The sequence below is a fragment of the Triticum urartu genome, chromosome 6A (genome assembly GCF_056163025.1).
Source record: "Triticum urartu cultivar PI428250 chromosome 6A, HENAU_Tu73, whole genome shotgun sequence".
In the NCBI taxonomy this organism is placed as follows: Eukaryota; Viridiplantae; Streptophyta; class Magnoliopsida; order Poales; family Poaceae; genus Triticum; species Triticum urartu.
In genome coordinates, this window is record NC_141878.1 from 557,345,401 (window position 1) to 557,366,380 (window position 20,980).

Sequence of the window (20,980 nt, forward strand, 5' to 3'; positions counted from 1 at the left end):
GCATTTCATATAAGAATCTCTAGAATTGAAGCTTGGTTACATATACAGACCACCTGCTCGAAGGGAACTGTCGTCATCTATTTTAGCCTACAAATTGTCCCCATTGTTTTGGTTCGGTGGTTTGTGCCTTGACTGGGAACTATCTGTTATAGTTATACAAAATGTCGCTCCGTCTACTATATTATAATATCAGTCGATGAAGCACACTAATCTGAACTTTCGTCCTATATAAGGTTTGAATAATACTGTGATAATCAGTTTGGGATTTCTTTATGGTTTCATGCTTCCTTTGGTTGTTGCAGGTCTTGTTTGTTTTTTGACTGTTTCTATACCTGCCAAGTCCGACGGTCCAGCATTTTGAGCATGTCATGAAGTTCTTTGTATTGTCATTTATTCACTTAGAGGAACGTGCCAAACAAATAGAGACAGATTTTGCAGCTCCTCAAGTGAAGGTCTGAGTTTGATACTCAGAAGTCACCGCATTTTGAAAGTGTGAATCTAAAGCAATGTTTCTTGATTTTGCAATTGATTTACCACAATTGATGAGAAGGTGCACCATTATGAGTGCAATTTTCAGTTTTCAACACTTTTTTTTATGTTTCCTTTTCCTGTCCGATGATTAATTACTTTATTATATCAAATATTGCTTGCAACAAACTATTTCTTATTTACAATGAAAGTAATTACTTCTTGACTATGTTTGGGAGGGCCGGCATTGACAATAATCCCATAGGCATTTCTGGAGGGCTTTAAAGGTGTTTTATATTTAGGCCATCTACACTGCATTTATTTTTTCAGGTTAAGCATGCGAATGACCAATTTTGTGCTAGGCATCATATGCATCAAATTAGATGGGCCAAGCAACCTGGCAGACATAATTTTGCGTGTACACTTATATGAATGTTAATGTTATATCCATCTATCCCTTCTTTCTAAGTGATGCTATCAAAAAATTGTTTGACACAACTATCACTAAGAACTTGATTTCCAACCTTTTTGAATAATATCATATATAGAGATGAAAATCGGTGACCTCTGGTGTGCCATTGATTTTATCCAAAAATCATCATGTGTAGAGATGAGCTCATTTTGTGATTTTCCATGACCATATTTCTATAAGTAGGCCATTTTTTGTAACGGAAAATAGTAGGAAATTATCTTATTGCGACATGCCATTATTGTGTCCGAGTGAATGTTATGGATTCTAAGGGTGGTGGTTCAAGATATCACCCATAAGCTACCATTATCTTTGTTCTGGGTAAGAATTGCTTCAACAAGTATATTTATTCTAAATGAAAGTTACAAAGTTATTCATTATATTTTAAGGAATTGGTGGCAACATATCTTCATCTGCACTTGCGAGTGGTGGACACCGGAGAACGGAGCGGGAAGGAGCACGCCGACGGCGATGACGCAGCTCCAGTGGAGACACCAGCTACCGCCGGACCCAAATCTGCATCCAATCGTTTACAAAAACCAGCCGCCAACTGCTTTGAACCCGACGAGGCCCAACTCTTGGTAGAGAACTTCTTAACAATGGACTTCTTCTTCTTGCTAATAGGGCACAAGGCGGACGGGACAGGTGAAGGAGGCACATCCACAATCCCAGAAAGCGAGGGAGAGGCAGGGTACACCACCGATAACAGAGGGCCTAAACCCTTCTCTGCAGAAACAACATGGTCCACAGGGGCACTCTCAGAAGAAGAAACATCAGAAGGCTGGGGCGCCATCCTCTCGGTCGCTCCGCTAGTAGAAGCACTTGATTTAAACATGCCACAAACCTTGGAACCCAGGCCCTCCCATTCAGAGTTGGTAAATGGGGCTGCAGAATCACCCATGGCATTGCTATCACCATGGGCGTCGTCATCACGTGGTGCAGGAGGAGAATGATTGGGAAGAGGTGGTGGGGGTGCCTGCTGGGCCGCCTAACCTTCGACTGGACACGGATCCGATAGGAACTTGCAGAGGGGAAGACATCAATAGAGCCATGAACATGAGCCGGATCCAGACACCAAATCTTCATACGAGCAAGGCCAAGATGATCAAGAGAAGATAGATGAACCTCAATTGGCTTACCAACCAGTTCACCAAACTCCATCAGGAACGGAGAGGTGCGGAGCCCCGATGGAAAATCATCCAACATAACCCAAACATCTGATAGAGAAACTACAACCCGAGCGCCATCCTCCGTCGCTTTGACAGAGACCACAATCTGATTGAGGGGCAAAGTGAAACTAGTGCAAGAAGAAACCATTTTCAAACTTTCCTTAGATGGAAGACAATTGTAAATTCCGACTCAGAAACCCGCTAAACTTGCCAGTCCCATCCCTCAAGCCCCCACTCTTTGAGCTCATCCATGATGACTTGGCAGGAGATTACTTGGGATTTCACAGATATGATGGCAGCGTTGGAAAGAGCAGACGCCAGAACAGCCATAACCAGACCACCTTCCAAAAGCAAAGAAGGAACAACCCGGAAGACCAAGGCCAAAGTGCTTGAAGGCCGGCGGATTGCAGCGGTTCTGGCAATCCACAATAAGATGGCCCTCGGCCCGACAGATGAGGCAAAATGGGGGGAAGGTGCATCGGAATTGGAAGTGCCCCAGTCGATGGCAAGCAAAGCAGGTGAGTGTAGAAGAAGGACCAGATGAGGAAGGTGTTGGAAATATGCCCTAGAGGCAATAATAAAAGCATTATTATTATATTTCCTTGTTCATGATAATTGTCTTTATTCATGCTATAACTGTATTATCCGGAAATCGTAATACATGTGTGAATAACAGACACCAACATGTCCCTAGTAAGCCTCTAGTTGACTAGCTCGTTGATCAACAGATAGTCATGGTTTCCTGACTATGGACATTGGATGTCATTGATAATGAGATCACATCATTAGGAGAATGATGTGATGGACTAGACCCAATCCTAAACATAGCACAAGATCGTATAGTTCGTTTGCTAGAGTTTTCCAATGTCAAAGTATCTTTTCCTTAGACCATGAGATCGTGTAACTCCCGGATACCGTAGGAGTGCTTTGGGTATGCCAAACGTCACAACGTAACTGGGTGACTATAAAGGTAGACTACGGGTATTTCCGAAAGTGTCTGTTGGGTTGACATGGATCAAGACTGGGATTTGTCACTCCGTATGACGGAGAGGTATCACTGGGCCCACTCGGTAATGCATCATCATAATGAGCTCAAAGTGACCAAGTGTCTGGTCACGGGATCATGCATTACGGTACGAGTAAAGTGACTTGCCGGTAACGAGATTGAACGAGGTATTGGGATACCGACGATCGAATCTCGGGCAAGTAACATATCAATTGACAAAGGGAATTGCATACGGGGTTGATTGAATCCTCGACATCGTGGTTCATCCGATGAAATCATCGTGGAGCATGTGGGAGCCAACATGGGTATCCAGATCCCGCTGTTGGTTATTGACCGGAGAGTCGTCTCGGTCATGTCTGCTTGTCTCCCGAACCCGTAGGGTCTACACACTTAAGGTTCGGTGACGCTAGGGTTGTGAAGATATGTATATGCAGAAACCCGAATGTTGTTCGGAGTCCCGGATGAGATCCCGGACGTCACGAGGAGTTCCGGAATGGTCCGGAGGTAAAGAATTATATATAGGAAGTGCTGTTTCGGGCATCGGGACGAGTTTCGGGGTTATCGGTATTGTACCGGGACCACCGGAAGGGTCCCGGGGGTCCACCGGGTGGGGCCACCTATCCCGGAGGGCCCCATGGGCTGAAATAGGATGGAACCCAGCCCATAGTGGGCTGGGGCGCCAGCCCCTATAGGCCCATGCGCCTAGGGTTCCACCATGGAAGAGTCCATGTGGTGGAAGGCACCCCTAGGTGCCTTGGGGGGGAGGGAATCCTCCCCTTGGCCGCCGCCCCCCCTAGTAGATCTCATCTACTAGGGCCGGCGCCCCCCCCATGGCACCCCTATATATAGTGGGGGGAGAGGAGGGATTTCACACCAGCCCCTGGCGCCTCCCTCTCTCCCCGTTACGTCTCCTTTTCGCAGTATAGGCGAAGCCCTGCTTCCGTGACGCCCTGCATCCACCACCCCGCCGTCGTGCTGCTGGATCTTCATCAACCTCTCCTTCCCCCTTGCTGGATCAAGAAGGAGGAGACGTCTCCCGTCCCGTACGTGTGTTGAACGCGGAGGTGCCGTCCGTTCGGCGCTGGTCATCGGTGATTTGGATCACGTCGAGTACGACTACATCATCACCGTTCCTTTGAACGCTTCCGTGCGCCATCTACAAAGGTATGTAGATGCATCCGTTGACTCGTTGCTAGATGAAATCCTAGATGATCTTGGTGAAACGAGTAGGAAAATTTTTGTTTTCTGCAACGTTCCCCAACAGTGGCATCATGAGCTAGGTCTATGCGTAGTTCTTCTTGCGCGAGTAGAACACAATGAGTTATGGGCGTAGATTTGTCAACTTTCTTGCCGTTACTAGTCTTTTCTTGCTTCAGCGGTATTGTGGGATGAAGCGGCCCGGACCAACCTTACACGTACGCTTACGTGAGACCGGTTCCACCGACTAACATGCACTAGTTGCATAAGGTGGCTGGCGGGTGTCTGTCTCTCCCACTTTAGTTGGAGCGGATTCGATGAACAGGGTCCTTATGAAGGGTAAATAGAAGTTGACAAATCACGTTGTGGCTTTAACGTAGGTAAGAAGACGTTCTTGCTAGAACCCTAATTCAGCCACGTAAAACTTGCAACAACAATTAGAGGACGTCTAACTTGTTTTTGCAGCAAGTGGTTTGTGATATGATATGGCCAAAGTTGTGATGAATGATGAATGATCTATATGTGATGTATGAGATGTTCATGCTATTGTAATAGGAATCACGACTTGCATGTCGATGAGTATGACAACCGGCAGGAGCCATAGGAGTTGTCTTTATTCTTTTATATGACCTGCGTGTCATTGAGAAACGCCATGTAAATTACTTTACTTTATTGCTAAACGCGTTAGCCATAGTAGTAGAAGTAATAGTTGGCGAGCAACTTCATGGAGACACGATGATGGAGATCATGATGATGGAGATCATGGTGTCAAGCCGGTGACAAGATGATCATGGAGCCCCAAGATGGAGATCAAAGGAGCTATGTGATATTGGCCATATCATGTCACGTTTATTATTTGATTGCATGTGATGTTTATCATGTTTTGCATCTTGTTTACTTAGAACGACGGTAGTAAATAAGATGATCCCTCATAACAATTTCAAGAAGTGTTCTCCCCTAACTGTGCACCGTTGCTACAGTTCGTCGTTTCTAAGCACGCCGTGATGATCGGGTGTGATGGATCCTTACGTTCACATACAACGGGTGTTGACGAGCCTAGCATGTACAGACATGGCCTCGGAACACATGCAAAACACTTAGGGTTAACTTGACGAGCCTAGCATGTACAGACATGGCCTCGGAACACAGAAGACCGAAAGGTCGAGAATGAGTCGTATAGAAGATACGATCAACATGAAGATGTTCACCGACGTTGGCTAGTCCGTCTCACGTGATGATCGGACACGGCCTAGTTGACTCAGATCATGTAATACTTAGATGACTAGAGGGATGTCTAATCTAAGTGGGAGTTCATTAATAATTTGATTAGATGAACTTAATTATCATGAACTTAGTCTAAAATCTTTGCAATATGTCTTGTAGATCAAATGGCCAACGTAGTCCTCAACTTCAACGCGTTCCTAGAGAAAACCAAGCTGAAAGACGATGGCAGCAACTATACGGACTGGGTCCGGAACCTGAGGATCATCCTCATAGCTGCCAAGAAAGATTATGTCCTACAAGCACCGCTAGGTGAAGCTCCCGTCCCACAGAACCAAGACGTTATGAACACTTGGCAGACACGTGTTGACGACTACTCCCTTGTTCAGTGCGGCATGCTTTACAGCTTAGAGCCGGGGCTCCAAAAGCGTTTTGAGAGACATGGAGCATATGAGATGTTCGAAGAGCTGAAAATGGTTTTTCAAGCTCATGCCCGGATCGAGAGATATGAAGTCTCCGATAAGTTCTTCAGCTGTAAGATGGAGGAAAATAGTTCTGTCAGTGAGCACATACTCACTATGTCTGGGTTACATAACCGCTTGTCTCAGCTGGGAGTTAATCTCCCGGATGATGCAGTCATTGACAGAATCCTCCAGTCGCTTCCACCAAGCTACAAGAGCTTTGTGATGAACTTCAACATGCAGGGGATGCAAAAGACCATTCCTGAGTTGTTCTCTATGCTGAAATCAGCGGAGGTAGAAGTCAAGAAGGAACATCAAGTGTTGATGGTCAATAAAACCACTAAGTTCAAGAAAGGCAAGGGTAAAAAGAACTTCAAGAAGGACGGCAAGGAGGTTGCCACGCCCGGCAAGAAAGCTGCCGGGAAGAAGCCAAAGAATGGACCCAAGCCCGAGACTGAGTGCTTTTATTGCAAAGGGAAGGGTCACTGGAAGCGGAACTGCCCTAAATACTTAGCGGACAAGAAGGCCGGCAACACCAAAGGTATATTTGATATACATGTAATTGATGTGTACCTTACCAGTACTCGTAGTGACTCCTGGATATTTGATACCGGTGCCGTTGCTCATATTTGTAACTCACAGCAGGAGCTGCGGAATAAACGGAGACTGGCGAAGGACGAGGTGACGATGCGCGTCGGGAATGGTTCCAAGGTCGATGTGATCGCCGTCGGCACGCTGCCTCTACATTTACCTACGGGATTAGTTTTAAACCTCAATAATTGTTATTTAGTGCCAGCTTTGAGCATGAACATTGTATCGGGATCTCGTTTAATTCGAGATGGCTACTCATTTAAATATGAGAATAATGGTTGTTCCATTTATATGAGAGATATGTTTTATGGTCATGCTCCTATGGTGAATGGTTTATTCTTAATGAATCTCGAGCGTATTGCTACACATATTCATAGTGTGAGTACCAAAAGGAGTAAAGTTGATAATGATAGTACCACATATTTGTGGCACTGCCGCCTTGGTCACATAGGTGTCAAACGCATGAAGAAGCTCCATGCAGTTGGACTTTTAGAGTCTCTTGATTATGAATCATTTGACACATGCGAACCATGCCTCATGGGTAAGATGACCAAGACTCCGTTCTCAGGAACAATGGAGCGAGCAACCGACTTATTGGAAATCATACATACTGATGTGTGCGGTCCAATGAGTGTTGAGGCTCGCGGTGGCTATCGTTATGTTCTCACGCTCACTGATGATTTAAGTAGATATGGGTATATCTACTTAATGAAACACAAGTCTGAAACCTTTGAAAAGTTCAAGGAATTTCAGAGTGAGGTTGAGAATCAACGTGACAGGAAAATCAAGTTTCTACGATCAGATCGTGGAGGAGAATACTTGAGTCACGAATTTGGCACACACTTAAGAAAATGTGGAATAGTTTCACAACTCACGCCGCCTGGAACACCTCAGCGTAACAGTGTGTCCGAACGTCGTAATCGCACTCTATTAGATATGGTGCGATCTATGATGTCTCTTACTGATTTACCGCTATCTTTTTGGGGCTATGCTTTAGAGACTGCCGCATTCACTTTAAATAGGGCTCCGTCGAAATCCGTTGAGACGACACCGTATGAATTATGGTTTGGGAAGAAACCTAAGCTGTCGTTTCTAAAAGTTTGGGGATGCGATGCTTATGTCAAGAAACTTCAACCTGAGAAGCTCGAACCCAAGTCGGAAAAATGCGTCTTCATAGGATACCCTAAAGAAACTATTGGGTATACCTTCTACCTAAGATCCGAAGGCAAGATCTTTGTTGCCAAGAACGGAATCTTTCTAGAGAAAGAGTTTCTCTCGAAAGAAGTAAGTGGGAGGAAAGTAGAGCTTGATGAAGTATTACCTCTTGAACCGGCAAATGGCGCAACTCAAGAAAATGTTCCTGAGGTGCCTGCACCGACTAGAGAGGAAGTTAATGATAATGATCAAGATACTTCTGATCAAGCTCCTACTGAAATTCGAAGGTCCACAAGGACACGTTCCGCACCAGAGTGGTACGGCAACCCTGTCTTGGAAATCATGTTGTTAGACAATGGTGAACCTTCGAACTATGAAGAAGCGATGGCGGGCCCGGATTCCGACAAATGGCTAGAAGCCATGAAATCCGAGATAGGATCCATGTATGAAAACAAAGTATGGACGTTGACTGACTTGCCCGTTGAACGGCGAGCCATAGAAAATAAATGGATCTTTAAGAAGAAGACAGACGCGGATGGTAATGTGACCATCTATAAAGCTCGGCTTGTCGCTAAGGGTTATCGACAAGTTCAAGGGGTTGACTACGATGAGACTTTCTCACCGGTAGCAAAGCTAAAGTCCGTCCGAATCATGTTAGCAATTGCCGCATTTTATGATTATGAAATTTGGCAAATGGACGTCAAAACGGCATTCCTTAATGGTTTCCTTAAGGAAGAATTGTATATGATGCAGCCGGAAGGTTTTGTCGATCCTAAGAATGCTGACAAAGTGTGCAAGCTCCAACGCTCGATTTATGGGCTGGTGCAAGCATCTCGGAGTTGGAACATTCGCTTTGATGAGATGATCAAAGCGTTTGGGTTTACACAGACTTATGGAGAAGCCTGCGTTTACAAGAAAGTGAGTGGGAGCTCTGTAGCATTTCTCATATTATATGTAGATGACATACTATTGATGGGAAATGATATAGAACTCTTGGACAACATCAAGGCCTACTTAAATAAGAGTTTTTCAATGAAGGACCTTGGAGAAGCTGCTTATATATTAGGCATCAAAATCTATAGAGATAGATCAAGACGCCTCATAGGTCTTTCACAAAGCACATACCTTGATAAGATATTGAAGAAGTTCAATATGGATCATTCTAAGAAGGGGTTCTTGCCTGTGTTACAAAGTGTGAAATTGAGCTCAGCTCAATGTCCGACCACGGCAGAAGAAATAGAAGAGATGAGTGTCATCCCCTATGCCTCAGCCATAGGTTCTATTATGTATGCCATGCTGTGTACCAGACCTGATGTAAACCTTGCCGTAAGTTTGGGAGGAAGGTACCAAAGTAATCCCGGCAAGGAACACTGGACAGCGGTCAAGAATATCCTGAAGTACCTGAAAAGGACTAAGGAAATGTTTCTCGTTTATGGAGGTGACGAAGAGCTCGTCGTAAAGGGTTACGTCGACGCTAGCTTCGACACAGATCTGGATGACTCTAAGTCACAAACCGGATACGTGTATATGTTGAATGGTGGAGCAGTAAGCTGGTGCAGCTGCAAGCAAAGCGTCGTGGCGGGATCTACATGTGAAGCGGAGTACATGGCAGCCTCGGAGGCAGCACATGAAGCAATATGGGTGAAGGAGTTCATCACCGACCTAGGTTTCATACCCAATGCGTCGGGACCGATCAAGCTCTTCTGTGACAACACTAGAGCTATTGCTCTTGCCAAGGAGCCCAGGTTTCACAAGAAGACAAGGCACATCAAGCGTCGCTTCAACTCCATTCGTGAAAATGTTCAAGATGGAGACATAGAGATTTGTAAAGTACATACGGACCTGAATATAGCAGATCCGTTGACTAAACCTCTCCCTAGAGCAAAACATGATCAACACCAGAATTCCATGGGTGTTCGATTCATCACAATGTAACTAGATTATTGACTCTAGTGCAAGTGGGAGACTGTTGGAAATATGCCCTAGAGGCAATAATAAAAGCATTATTATTATATTTCCTTGTTCATGATAATTGTCTTTATTCATGCTATAACTGTATTATCCGGAAATCGTAATACATGTGTGAATAACAGACACCAACATGTCCCTAGTAAGCCTCTAGTTGACTAGCTCGTTGATCAACAGATAGTCATGGTTTCCTGACTATGGACATTGGATGTCATTGATAACGAGATCACATCATTAGGAGAATGATGTGATGGACTAGACCCAATCCTAAACATAGCACAAGATCGTATAGTTCGTTTGCTAGAGTTTTCCAATGTCAAGTATCTTTTCCTTAGACCATGAGATCGTGTAACTCCCGGATACCGTAGGAGTGCTTTGGGTATGCCAAACGTCACAACGTAACTGGGTGACTATAAAGGTAGACTACGGGTATCTCCGAAAGTGTCTGTTGGGTTGACATGGATCAAGACTGGGATTTGTCACTCCGTATGACGGAGAGGTATCACTGGGCCCACTCGGTAATGCATCATCATAATGAGCTCAAAGTGACCAAGTGTCTGGTCACGGGATCATGCATTACGGTACGAGTAAAGTGACTTGCCGGTAACGAGATTGAACGAGGTATTGGGATACCGACGATCGAATCTCGGGCAAGTAACATATCGATTGACAAAGGGAATTGCATACGGGGTTGATTGAATCCTCGACATCGTGGTTCATCCGATGAAATCATCGTGGAGCATGTGGGAGCCAACATGGGTATCCAGATCCCGCTGTTGGTTATTGACCGGAGAGTCGTCTCGGTCATGTCTGCTTGTCTCCCGAACCCGTAGGGTCTACACACTTAAGGTTCGGTGACGCTAGGGTTGTGAAGATATGTATATGCAGAAACCCGAATGTTGTTCGGAGTCCCGGATGAGATCCCGGACGTCACGAGGAGTTCCGGAATGGTCCGGAGGTAAAGAATTATATATAGGAAGTGTTGTTTCGGGCATCGGGACGAGTTTCGGGGTTATCGGTATTGTACCGGGACCACCGGAAGGGTCCCGGGGGTCCACCGGGTGGGGCCACCTATCCCGGAGGGCCCCATGGGCTGAAATAGGATGGAACCCAGCCCATAGTGGGCTGGGGCGCCAGCCCCTATAGGCCCATGCGCCTAGGGTTCCACCATGGAAGAGTCCATGTGGTGGAAGGCACCCCTAGGTGCCTTGGGGGGGAGGGAATCCTCCCCTTGGCCGCCGCCCCCCTAGTAGATCTCATCTACTAGGGCCGGTGCCCCCCATGGCAACCCTATATATAGTGGGGGGAGAGGAGGGATTTCACACCAGCCCCTGGCGCCTCCCTCTCTCCCCGTTACGTCTCCTTTTCGCAGTATAGGCGAAGCCCTGCTTCCGTGACGCCCTGCATCCACCACCACGCCGTCGTGCTGCTGGATCTTCATCAACCTCTCCTTCCCCCTTGCTGGATCAAGAAGGAGGAGACGTCTCCCGTCCCATACGTGTGTTGAACGCGGAGGTGCCGTCCGTTCGGCGCTGGTCATCGGTGATTTGGATCACGTCGAGTACGACTACATCATCACCGTTCCTTTGAACGCTTCCGTGCGCCATCTACAAAGGTATGTAGATGCATCCGTTGACTCGTTGCTAGATGAACTCCTAGATGATCTTGGTGAAACGAGTAGGAAATTTTTTGTTTTCTGCAACGTTCCCCAACAGAAGGTGGGATTGAACCATGCAGAAGGGGAGGAGGAGGAGGGAGGATGCCATCACCAGCGGCAAGAGAGGATGAACCGGGATTCGAAGGAGTGACCTTGTGCACCTTATAGGGATAGGAAGTGAAGGAAATATGCCCTAGAGGCAATAATAAAGTTATTATTTATTTCCTTATATCATGATAAATGTTTATTATTCATGCTAGAACTGTATTAACCGGAAACATAATACATATGTGAATACATAGACAAACAGTATGTCACTAGTATGCCTCTACTTGACTAGCTCGTTGATCAAAGATGGTTAAGTTTCCTAGCCATTGACATGGGTTGTCATTTGATTAACGGGATCACATCATTAGGAGAATGATGTGATTGACTTGACCCATTCCGTTAGCTTAGCACCCGATCATTTAGTATGTTGCTATTGCTTTCTTCATGACTTATACATGTTCCTATGACTATGAGATTATGCAACTCCCGTTTACCGGAGGAACACTTTGTGTGCTAGCAAACATCACAACGTAACTGGGTGATTATAAAGGTGCTCTACAGGTGTTTCCGAAGGTACTTGTTGGGTTGGCGTATTTCGGGATTAGGATTTGTCACTCCGATTGTCGGAGAGGTATCTCTGGGCCCTCTCGGTAATGCACATCACTTAAGCCTTGCAAGCATTGCAACTAATGAGTTAGTTGCGGAATGATGTATTACGAAACGAGTAAAGAGACTTGCTGGTAACGAGATTGAACTAGGTATTGAGATACCGACGATCGAATCTCGTGCAAGTAACACACCGATGACAAAGGGAACAACGTATGTTGTTATGCGGTCTGACCGATAAAGATCTTCATAGAATATGTGGGAGCCGATATGAGCATCCAGGTTCCGCTATTGGTTATTGACCGGAGACGTGTCTCGGTCATGTCTACATAGTTCTCGAACCCGTAGGGTCCGCACGCTTAACGTTTCGATGACAGTTATATTATGAGTTTATAAGTTTTGATGTACCGAAGGTTGTTCGGAGTCCGAGATGTGATCACGGACATGACGAGGAGTCTCGAAATGGCCGAGACATGAAGATGGATATATTGGAAGCCTATGTTTGGATATCGGAAGTGTTCCGGGTGAAATCGGGATTTTACCGGAGTACCGGGAGGTTACCGGAACTCCCCGGGAAGTTAATGGGCCATAGTGGGCCTTAGTGAAAGAGAGGAGAGGCGGCCAGGGCAAGGGCCACGCGCCCCTCCCCCCTAGTTCGAATAGGACAAGGAGAGGGGGGCGGCGCCCCCCCTTTCCTTCTTCCCCTCCACCTCTTTCTCCCCAAGTCCTAATCCAACTAGGAAAAGGGAGGGAGTCCTACTCCCGGTGGGAGTAGGACTCCTCTTGGCGCGCCCCTCTCCTGGCCGGCCGCACCCCCCCTTGCTCTTTTATATACGAGGGCAGGGGGCACCCTAGAGACACAACAATTGATCAGTTGATCTTTTAGCCGTGTGGAGTGCCCCCCTCCACCATAGTCCACCTCGATAATACTGTAGCAGTGCTTAGGCGAAGCCCTGCGTCGGTAGAACATCATCATCGTCACCACGCCGTCGTGCTGACAAAACTCTCCCTCAACACTCGGCTGGATCGGAGTTCGAGGGACGTCATCGGGCTGAACGTGTGCTGAACTCAGAGGTGCCATGCGTTCGGTACTTGATCGGCCGGATCGTGAAGACGTACGACTACATCAACCGCGTTGTGCTAACGCTTCCGCTTTTGGTCTACGAGGGTACGTGGACAACACTCTCCCCTCTCGTTGCTGTGCATCACCATGATCTTGCATGTGTGTAGGATATTTTTTGAAATTACTACGTTTCCCAACAGGAAGAACCATACCGACCGTGCTGGTATTGCCGTCCTCCGCCGCTGCTTCCACCATAGACCCGCCTGCCATTCCTAGATCCAGCACCACCCGAGCGGGCGATAGGACGCGGGGGCGCTGCGGGACCCAGCGGTGGATCAGAGCTGGGAACAGTCGAACTAGGAGCAGAGCCAGACGCTGTAGCCTCCCAGGTATCCACCACCGCAGAGCCCCACCCATCAGGCGAAGAGGCCTGCACCAGCCCCGCACCAGAGCCCACAGCCACCACCGCCGAAGCCGCCGAAAAGCGAGCATGTTCCTGCCGTTGCAGCCACTCCGGGCCAACCGCCCAAGCCCCGCGATCAAGAGCCACCCGCTTGCGCTGGCCGTGCTCCGCTTCGAGCTTTGAGAGAAGAGCAGCTTCGTACTCCAAATCAGAAGCAGCCTCTACCGAACCCTCACAATGGTGCTTGCCGCCCGACACAACCTCGCTAGAGGAACCATGAGATTTTTCCATGGAGACCGCTTCCACAAACAAGAGAGAGATGGGAGGGGGAGTGGATCGAATGAGATGATGGATAGGGAGAGAATGACAACGCATGTCAGATCTGGAAGACAGAAATCCTAGGGGCAGGGATAAGCAAACCCTTACAAATCCATAAGTAGCTCCGCACAGCCGGGCTAGTAGAAGAGGGGAGGACGGGCTGACCCACAAGCCCACCACGAGCCACAGGAGTCGGCCCAACAACAATGCCAGGGAGGGGAGGAAAATCAACCCAAGAGAGCGGGCACCTTGCTGGACCAGAAACTTGATACGTCTCCGTCGTATCTACTTTTCCAAACACTTTTGCCCTTGTTTTGGACTCTAACTTGCATGATTTGAATGGAACTAACCCGGATTGACGCTGTTTTCATCAGAATTGCTATGGTGTTATTTATGTGCAGAAACAAAAGTTCTCGGAATGACTTGAAACTTCACGGAACATCTATTCAGAAATAATAATAAAAATCCTTGAAAAAGATGAAGGCCAGGAGCCCACCACCTGTCCACGAGGGTGGGGGCGCGCCCCCTACCTCGTGGGCCCCCTGGAGCTCCTCCGACCTCAACTCCAACTCTATATATTTGGTTTCGGGGAGAAAAAAATCACGGAGAAGGATTCATCGCGTTTTACGATACAGAGCCGCCGCCAAGCCCTAAAACCTCTCGGGAGGGCTGATCTGGAGACCGTTTGGGGCTCCGGAGAGGGGAATCCGTCGCCATCGTCATCATCAACCATCCTCCATCACCAATTTCATGATGCTCACCGCCATGCGTGAGTAATTCCATCATAGGCTTGCTGGACGGTGATGGGTTGGATGAGATCTATCATGTAATCGAGTTAGTTTTGTTAGTGTTTGATCCCTAGTATCCACTATGTTCTGAGATTGATGTTGCTATGACTTTGCTATGCTTAATGCTTGTCACTAGGGCCCGAGTGCCATGATTTCAGATATGAACCTATTATGTTTTCATCAATATATGAGAGTTCTTGATCCTATCTTGCAAGTCTATAGTCACCTATTATGTGTTATGATCCGTTAACCCCGAGGTGACAATAATCGGGATACTTACCGGTAATGACCGTAGTTTGAGGAGTTCATGTATTCACTATGTGTTAATGCTTTGGTCCGGTACTCTATTAAAAGGAGGCCTTAATATCCCTTAGTTTCCATTAGGACCCCGCTGCCACGGGAGCGTAGGACAAAAGATGTCATGCAAGTTCTTTTCCATAAGCATGTATGACTATATTCAGAATACATGCCTACATTACATTGATGAATTGGAGCTAGTTCTGTGTCACCCTAGGTTATGACTGTTACACGATGAACCGCATCCGGCATAATTCTCCATTACCGATCCATTGCCTACGAGCTTTCCATATATTGTTCTTCGCTTATTTACTTTTCAGTTGCTATTGCTATCATCACTACAAAATACCAAAAACATTACTTTTGCTACCGTTACCGCTACTATCATATTACTTTGCTACTAAACACTTTGCTGCAGATACTAAGTTTCCATATGTGGTTGAATTGACAACTCAACTGCTAATACTTGAGAATACTCTTTGTCTCCCCTTGTGTCGAATCAATAAATTTGGGTTGAATACTCTACCCTCGAAAACTGTTGCGATCCCCTATACTTGTGGGTTATCAAGACTATATTCTGGCACCGTTGCCGGGGAGCATAGCTCTATTCTTTGAGTCACTTGGGATTTATATCTATTTATCATTATGAAGAACTTGAGAGATCCAAAAACCAAGATTTATCCCTCAACTACGAGGGGAGGTAAGGAACTGCCATCTTGCTCCGCACTTGATTCACCTTCTGTTTTGAGTAAGCTTGCGACACCTAAACCTGCTTCTGCTATTCGTTTTGATATGTCGCATGTTATTGATGATGCCACTTCTTCTATGCATGATACTTATGATGAAACTACTTCTATGCTTGATACTACTGTGCCACTTGGTGAATTTCTTGATGAACAACTTGCTAGGGTTAGAGAGAATGAAAATATTGAGTCTGATAATATTGATGAAGGTGATGATGAAGACTTGCCTGTTATTCCTGAGGGTTATGTTTTTGAAAAAGAAGCTTCTCTAGCTATTTTAGCTTGCAAAGATAGATACGAGCTCAAGAGGTTATTAGCTAAATGGAAGCAGCAATCTCTTAATGCTAGAATGAAACCTGACCCTGCTTTTGCTACTTCACCTATCTGTGTTACTGATAAGGATTATGAATTCTCTGTTGATCCTGATATAATTACTTTGGTTGAATCTGATCCTTTTCATGGCTATGGATCTGAAACTGTTGTGGCACATCTTACTAAATTAAATGATATATCCACCTTGTTCACTAATGATGAGAGAACTCGTTACTTTTATATCCTTAAAATATTTCCGTTCTCACTAAAGGGTGATGCTAAGATATGGTTTAATTCTCTTGATCCTGGTTGTGTGCATAGTCCCCAGGATATGATCTATTACTTCTCTACTGAATATTTCCCTGCTCATAAGAAACAAGCTGCTTTAAGGGATATATATAATTTTGTGCAAATTGAAGAAGAGAGTCTCCCACAAGCTTGGGGGAGGCTTCTCCAATTACTTAATGCTTTGCCTGATCATCTGATGTCTACTACACATCCTTCTTCTTGTAGACGTTGTTGGGCCTCCAAGTGCAGAGGTTTGTAGGACAGTAGCAAATTTCCCTCAAGTGGATGACCTAAGGTTTATCAATCCGTGGGAGGCATAGAATGAAGATGGTCTCTCTCAAGCAACCCTGCAACCAAATAACAAAGAGTCTCTTGTGTCCCCAACACACCCAATACAATGGTAAATTGTATAGGTGCACTAGTTCGGCGAAGAGATGGTGATACAAGTGGTATATGGATGGTAGATAAAGGTTTTTGTAATCTGAAAATATAAAAACAGCAAGGTAACTAATGATAAAAGTGAGCGTAAACAGTATTGCAATGCTAGGAAACAAGGACTAGGGTTCATACTTTCACTAGTGCAAGTCCTCTCAACAATAATAACATAGTTGGATCAAATAACTATCCCTCAACATGCAAAAAAGAGTCACTCCAAAGTCACTAATAGCGGAGAACAAACGAAGAGATTATGGTAGGGTACGAAACCACCTCCAAGTTATTCTTTCCAATCAATCCGTTGGGCTATTCCTATAAGTGTCACAACAACCCTAGAATTCGTACTAGAATAACACCTTAAGGCACAAATCAACCAAAACCCTAATGTCACCTAGATACTCCAATGTCACCTCAATTATCCGTGGGTATGATTATACGATATGCATCACATAATCTCAGATTCATCTATTCAACCAACACATAGAACCTCAAAGAGTGCCCCAAAGTTTCTACCGGAGAATCATGAAGAAAACGTGTGCCAACCCCTATGCATAGGTTCATGGGCGGAACCCGCAAGTTGATCACCAAAACATAAATCAAGTGAATCATGTGATATCCCATTGTCACCACAGATACGCACGGCAAGACATACATCAAGTGTTCTCAAATCTTTAAAGACTCAATCCAATAAGATAACTTCAAAGGGGAAACTCAATCCACTACAAGAGAGTAGAGGGGGGAAGAAATATCATAGGATCCAAATATAATAGCAAAGCTCGCGATACATCAAGATCGTATCACCTCAAGAACACGAGAGAGAGAGAGATCAAACACATAGCTACTGGTACATACCCTCAGCCCTGAGGGAGAACTACTCCCTCCTCATCATGGAAAGCACCGGGATGATGAAGATGGCCACCGGAGAGGGATTGCCCCCCTCCGGTAGGGTGCCGGAACGGGTCTAGATTGGTTTTCGGTGGCTACGGAGACTTCTGGCGGCGGAACTCCCGATCTATTGTGCTCTCTCATCGTTTTAGGGTATATGGAGATATATAGGCGGAAGAAATACGTCAGGGGGCCACGAGGGGCCCACGAGGGTGGAGGGCGCGCCCCCTGCCTCGTGGCCTCCTCGTAGATCCCCTAACGTGCACTCCAAGTCTTCTGGGCTTCTTTCCGTCAAAAAATGAGTTCCGTGAAGTTTCAGGTCAATTGGACTCCGTTTGATTTTCCTTTTCTGCGATATTCTAAAACAAGGTAAAAACAGAAACTGGCACTGGGCTCTGGGTTAATAGGTTAGTCCCAAAAATGATATAAAAGTGTATAATAAAGCCCATAAACATCCAAAGTTGATAATATAATAACATGGAACAATAAAAAATTATAGATACATTGGAGACGTATCATCATCCCCAAGCTTAATTCCTGCTCATCCTCGAGTAGGTAAATGATAAAAACAGAATTTTTGATGTGGAATGCTACCTAACATATTTATCCATGTAATTCTCTTTATTGTGGCAAGAATATTCAGATCCATAAGATTCAAGACAAAAGTTTAATATTGACATAAAAATAATAATACTTCAAGCATACTAACAAAGTAATTATGTCTTCTCAAAATAGCATGGCCAAAGAAAGTTATCCCTACAAAATCATATAGTCTGGCTATGCTCCATCTTCACCACACAAAATATTTAAATCATGCACAACCCCGATGACAAGCCAAGCAATTGTTTCATAATTTTGATGTTCTCAAACTTTTTCAATCTTCACGCAATACATGAGCGTGAGCCATGGACATAGCACTATAGGTGGAATAGAATGGTGGTTGTGGAGAAGACAAAAAGGGAGAAGATAGTCTCACATCAACTAGGTGTATCAACGGGCTATGGAGATGCCCATTAATAGACATCAATGTGAGTGAGTAGGGATTGCCATGCAACGGATGCACTAGAGCTATAAGTATATGAAAGCTCAACAAAAGAAACTAAGTGGGTGTGCATCCAATTTGCTTGCTCACGAAGACCTAGGGCATTTTGAGGAAGCCCATCATCGGAATATACAAGCCAAGTTCTATAATGAAAATTTACCACTAGTATATGAAAGTGACAGCATAGGAGACTCTCTATCATGAAGATCATGGTGCTACTTTGAAGCACAAGTGTGGTAAAAGGATAGTAGCATTGCCCCTTCTCTCTTTTTCTCTCATTTCTTTTATTTGGGCCTTCTCCTATTTTTTATGGCCTCTTTTCTCTTTTTTTATTTGGGCTTCTTTGGCCTCTTTTATTTATTTATTTTCGTCCGGAGTCTCATCCCGACTTGTGGGGGAATCATAGTCTCCATCATCCTTTCCTCACTGGGACAATGCTCTAATAATGATGATCATCACACTTTTATTTACTTACAACTCAAGAATTACAACTCGATACTTAGAACAAGATATGACTCTATATGAATGCCTCCGGCGGTGTACCGGGATGTGCAATGACTCATGAGTGACATGTATGGAAGAATTATGAACGGTGGCTTTGCCACAAATACGATGTCAACTACATGATCATGCAAAGCAATATGACAATGATGGAGCGTGTCATAATAACGGAACAGTGGAAAGTTGCATGGCAATATATCTCGGAATGGCTATGGAAATGCCATAATAGGTAGGTATGGTGGCTATTTTGAGGAAGGTATATGGTGGGTATATGATACCGGTGAAAGGTGCACGGTATTAGAGAGGCTAGCAATGGTGGAAGGATGAGAGTGCGTATAATCCATGGACTCAACATTAGTCATAAATAACTCACATACTTATTGCAAAAATCTATTAGTTATCGAAACAAAGTACTACGCGCATGCTCCTAGGGGGATAGATTGGTAGGAAAATACCATCCCTCGTCCCCGACCGCCACTCATAAGGAAGACAATCAATAAATAAATCATGCTCCGACTTCGTCACATAACGGTTCACCATACGTGCATGCTACGGGAATCACAAACTTCAACACAAGTATTTCTCAAATTCACAACTACTCAACTAGCATGACCCTAATATCACCATCTCCATATCTCAAAACAATTATCAAGTATCAAACTTCTCTTAGTATTCAATGCACTTTATATGAAAGTTTTACTAATATTGAATACCTAGCATATTAGGATTATTTAAGAAAATTACCATGCTATTTAAGACTCTCAAAATAATATAAGTGAATTATGAGAGTTCATCTATTTCTACAAATTAAAACCACCACCGTGCTCTAAAAGGATATAAGTGAAGCACTAGAGCAAATGACAAACTACTCCGAAAGATATAAGTGAAGATCAATGAGTAGTCGAATAATTATGCAACTATGTGAAGACTCTCTAACATTTAATAATTTCAGATCTTGGTATTTTATTCAAACAGCAAGCAAAGCAAAATAAAATGGCATTCTAAGAATGGTAAACATCATGCGAAGAAGCAAAAACTTAGGATCAACCGAAACTAACCGATAGTTGTTGAAGAAGAAAGGTGGGATGCCAACCGGGGCATCCCCAAGCTTAGATGCTTGAGACTTCTTGAAATATTATCTTGGGATGCCTTTGGCATCCCAAAGCTTGAGCTTTTGTGTCTCTTTAATTCCTCTCATATCACGGTCTCCCTAAATCTCAAAAGCTTCATCCACACAAAACTCAACAAGGACCCGTGAGATAAGTTAGTATAAACCATTGCAAAAACCTTATCATACTCTACTGTAGAAAATCACTAAAATTATTATTCAACATTGCATACTAAATGCCTCTGCATATTTAATAGTCCTATCCTCAAATAGAATCATTAAAGAAGCACACATATGCAAACAATGCAAACATAACAGCAATCTGCCTAAACATGACAGTCTGTAAAGAATGCAGCAACATCCATACTTACCTAGCTCCAAAAAATATTAAATAAAATTCCCACTGTAGTAAATTTATCAGATCTTAATATGCAAAAGGTTTCAACATTTTATCACATTCTTACTTTTCTAGGGAATTATTGGAACAGCGATAAACTTTCTGTTTTCAATCAGCAACATGAAGACTTGTAAAATAGGCATAGTAAATGCTATCAATGCCACTTTTATTGAAATAAAAGATGCAAAACATTGTTCTAAATAACAGAAAGAAAATCCTAACAAAATAAATTGACGCTCCAAGCAAAACACATATCATGTGGTGAATAAAAATATAGCTCCAAGTAAAGTTACTGATGAACGAAGACGGAGGAGGGGATGCCTTCCGGGGCATCCCCAAGCTTAGGCTCTTGGATATCCTTGAATATTACCTTGGGGTGCCTTG